General features: G+C 46.6%; 1 protein-coding gene across 1 annotated transcript in view; it reads left to right on the top strand.

The window, feature by feature from the left end:
- The first annotated feature begins 1203 nt into the window (after window positions 1-1203).
- Window positions 1204-4749, top strand: part of LOC145881495 (uncharacterized) — a 15181-nt gene continuing 11635 nt past the window's right edge. The window contains exon 1 of the mRNA XM_082978302.1: window positions 1204-1324. The gene's annotated coding sequence lies outside the window, so the exon portion shown is untranslated. The remainder of the gene's footprint in view (window positions 1325-4749) is intronic.

Raw genomic sequence — 4749 nt, forward strand, 5'->3', positions numbered from 1 at the left:
CGAAATTGAGCTCAGGTGCATCCTGTTTCCATTGATCATCCTTGAGATGTTTCTACGACTTGATTGGAGTCCACCTGTGGTAAATTCAATTGATTTGAAAAGGCACACAGTTGACAGTGCATGTCAGAGCAAAAACCAAGCCAAGAGGTCGAAGGAATTGTCCGTAGAGCTCAGAGACAAGATTGTGTCGAGGCACAGATCTGGGGAAGGGTACCAAAACATTTCTACAGATTGAAGGTCCCCAAGAACACTGTGGCCTCCATCATTCTTAAATGGAAGAAGTTTGGAACCACCAAGACTCTTCCTAGAGCTGGCCGCCCGGCCAAACTGAGCAATCAGAGGGGAGATGGGCCTTGGTCAGGGAGGTGACCAAGCACCCGATGGTCACTTTGACAGAGGTTCAGAGTTCCTCTGTGGAGATGGGAGAACCTTCCAGAAAGACAACCATCTCTGCAGCACTCCACCAATCAGGCCTTACGTCTGGAGGAAACCTGGCACCATCCCTACGGTGAAGCATGGTGGTGGCAGCATCATGCTGTGGGGATGTTTTTCAGCAGCAGGGACTGGGAGACTAGTCAGGATCGAGGGAAAGATGAACAGAGTAAAGTACAGAGAGATCCTTGATGAAAACCTGCTCCAGAGCACTCAGGACCTCAGACTGGGGTGAAGGTTCACACAGCCAAGCATTTTTCAGTGCCAAGAAATCTACAGTTATTAAAATATATATATATACATTTTATTTAACCAGGCAAGTCACTTAAGAACAAATTCTTATTTACAATGACTGCCTACCTTGGTCAAACCCCGGAATGACGCTGGGCCAATTGTGTCGCCGCCCTATGAGACTCCCAATCACGGTCTGTTGTGATACAGCCTAGAAATTGAACCAGGGTCTGTAGTGACATCTCTAGCCCTGAGATGCAGTGCGTCACACGGGACGCTTCAAGGAACGTTGAGGATCTTAGAAGAACCCTTGTTAAAAAAATATATACATTTATAGGGGTTTAATGTGATATGAATAGGCTATCCTATAGTAGTATAGAATAGTCTATGATAATCTTAATAAATTAATATAACGGTGATGTTATATTAAACATGAAGACTATTCCACATATATATATTTTTTGGGGGGGCGACATTAAAGTTTACGAGGCTACTGTTGACCTTTCATCAAAATGTCTTGACACTGTCTGAATGCAGACAGGCACAGTCGGTTCCCTGGGAAAGGTCATGGTTGGCCCAATCCACTTCCCTCTCCACAACACCGGAAGTAGCAGAGCATGTGAGCAAACGAGTGAAATACTCTTGTGAGTTATAAAAACAGGTGAGTTGATTATTTATTTTTATCCGTTGGAACCAACGAGATATGTGCACGTAGTTTTGCCGTAGTGAAGAGAACCGGAGAGGTGCCGGTTGTGTGTGTGAATCCGTCGCCGGTGTTGAACAGAGCGTTTTGTTTACATGCCGCCGGCCTTTCATAAACACGTGGGGTGCAGCATAAACCGATGCTAACATATTAGCCAACTATAGTTAGTTAACACAACACTTTAGATAGCATCAAACTCATTTAATAACACAGTCCGCATGTCGTAACTGAACTTACAGGCCAGTTGAACATCATGTTTTATAACGTCTTTGATGTCCCATCTTTTAGCGTTAGTGGATGTGTGTTAGCCAGTTAGCTAGCTAGTATGTGAACACGTCTTGTTATGTTTTATCAAACCTGGCTGTTTGTTTTAGCTGGTCACTGGTGCTTTTTTATTGTAACTAGTTATACACGGACTGCAGTCCTCAAATCACAGCTAGAATCATGTTTCAACAGCAGAGATGTCATGTAACAGATTCTTCCATCTCTGTTCTGAAGTCCCGTTGGGTCGTTTGTCATTGTGTTAGCGAAGTCATTTGGGTCGTCACCATGTAAAGCTCTTGTAGAGGGACACCTGAGCCGTCTTGCTTCTTCTCTCCGGTCCAGAGATTCACAGATCTGGTACCAGGTAGTTCAGGAGAATGGACAGGTCTGGTACCAAGTAGTTCAGGAGGATGGACAGGTCTGGTACCAGGTAGTTTAGGAGGATGGACAGGTCTGGTACCAGGTAGTTCAGGAGGCTGGACAGGTCTGGTAGTTCAGGAGAATGGACAGGTCTGGTACCAGGTAGTTCAGGAGGCTGGACAGATCTGGTACCAGGTAGTTCAGGAGGATGGACAGGTCTGGTACCAAGTAGTTCAGGAGGATGGACAGGTCTGGTACCAGGTAGTTCAGGAGGATGGACAGGTCTGGTACCAGGTAGTTCAGGAGGATGGACAGATCTGGTACCAGGTAGTTCAGGAGGATGGACAGGTCTGGTACCAGGTAGTTCAGGAGGATGGACAGATCTGGTACCAGGTAGTTCAGGAGGATGGACAGATCTGGTACCAGGTAGTTCAGGAGGATGGACAGGTCTGGTACCAGGTAGTTCAGGAGGCTGGACAGGTCTGGTACCAGGTAGTTCAGGAGGCTGGACAGGTCTGGTACCAGGTAGTTCAGGAGGATGGACAGATCTGGTAGTTCAGGTGAATGGACAGATCTGGTAGTTCAGGTGAATGGACAGGTCTGGTACCAGATAGTTCAGGAGGATGGACAGATCTGGTACCAGGTAGTTCAGGAGGATGGACAGGTCTGGTACCAGGTAGTTCAGGAGGATGGACAGGTCTGGTACCAGGTAGTTCAGGAGGATGGACAGGTCTGGTATCTGGTACCAGGTAGTTCAGGAGGCTGGACAGATCTGGTACCAGGTAGTTCAGGAGGATGGACAGGTCTGGTACCAGGTAGTTCAGGAGGATGGACAGATCTGGTACCAGGTAGTTCAGGAGGATGGACAGGTCTGGTACCAGGTAGTTCAGGAGGATGGACAGATCTGGTACCAGGTAGTTCAGGAGGATGGACAGATCTGGTACCAGGTAGTTCAGGAGGCTGGACAGGTCTGGTACCAGGTAGTTCAGGAGGCTGGACAGGTCTGGTACCAGGTAGTTCAGGAGGCTGGACAGGTCTGGTACCAGGTAGTTCAGGAGGCTGGACAGGTCTGGTACCAGGTAGTTCAGGAGGATGGACAGATCTGGTAGTTCAGGTGAATGGACAGGTCTGGTACCAGATAGTTCAGGAGGATGGACAGATCTGGTACCAGGTAGTTCAGGAGGATGGACAGGTCTGGTACCAGGTAGTTCAGGAGGATGGACAGATCTGGTACCAGGTAGTTCAGGAGGATGGACAGGTCTGGTACCAGGTAGTTCAGGAGGATGGACAGATCTGGTACCAGGTAGTTCAGGAGGATGGACAGATCTGGTACCAGGTAGTTCAGGAGGATGGACAGATCTGGTACCAGGTAGTTCAGGAGGCTGGACAGGTCTGGTACCAGGTAGTTCAGGAGGCTGGACAGGTCTGGTACCAGGTAGTTCAGGAGGATGGACAGGTCTGGTACCAGGTAGTTCAGGAGGATGGACAGATCTGGTACCAGGTAGTTCAGGTGGTTTTCAACTGAGCCACAGGGAAGCCTCTCCCTCCCCTTCATGACCTCCAGTCCTCTCCAGTCCCCTACAGTATCGCGACCTAATGAGTCATGAATCTCCCTGTACTGCTTGTAGAAACCCTCCAGACATTTCAGATGATTTGTCACACACCCGATCGTTGTTCAGGAGATAAAGATGAACACTGAAAGTTATCTCCGACCCCCCGGGGATCAATGCACAATCTTCAGTGGCTGAGTTTTTCGGTCGGAGATTCCTTGTGCATTATGAAGATGCCTTTTTCATTTCCTCAGACGACACACACACCTCATCATTTCTCTGTCTTTTCTCTCCCCACACACACTCACTCACTCACTCACTCACTCACTCACTCACTCACTCACTCACTCACTCACTCACTCACTCACTCACTCACACTCTCACTCACACACTCACTCACTCACTCTCACTCCCTCTGCCCTCTGTCCTTATTTCCTGGGTGGCGGTCTGTGAGCGGTCAGTGTGGCGTTTCCAGGGCAATGGCGCTCTAGGAGCCAATCATCTCTGGCCATCATGGCACAGATACGCAGCACTGGGCAGGGCAATGGACCTCACAATCCCTCTCTCTCACACAAACACACACAGACAGACCAGACCAGACCAGACAGACTAGTTTGATAATGAGTAGAGTGGAGTTCACATTAGTTTTGATGATAATGATGATAATGAGTAGAGTGGAGTTCACATTAGTTTTGATGATAATGATGATAATGAGTAGGGTGGAGTTCACATTAGTTTTGATGATAATGATGATAATGAGTAGAGTGGAGTTCACATTAGTTTTGATGATAATGATGATAATGAGTAGAGTGGAGTTCACATTAGTTTGATAATTAGTAGAGGAGTTCACATTAGTTTGATAATGAGTAGGGTGGAGTTCACATTAGTTTGATAATGAGTAGGGTGGAGTTCACATTAGTTTGATAATGAGTAGAGTGGAGTTCACATTAGTTTTGATGATAATGAGTAGAGTGGAGTTCACATTAGTTTTGATGATAATGATGATAATGAGTAGAGTGGAGTTCACATTAGTTTTGATGATAATGATGATAATGAGTAGGGTGGAGTTCACATTAGTTTTGATGATAATGATGATAATGAGTAGAGTGGAGTTCACATTAGTTTTGATGATAATGATGATAATGAGTAGAGTGGAGTTCACATTAGTTTGATAATTAGTAGAGGAGTTCACATTAGTTTGATAATGAG

This window comes from Salmo salar, chromosome 08, assembly GCF_965601325.2.
Source record: "Salmo salar chromosome 08, fSalSal1, whole genome shotgun sequence".
Lineage (NCBI taxonomy): Eukaryota > Metazoa > Chordata > Actinopteri > Salmoniformes > Salmonidae > Salmo > Salmo salar.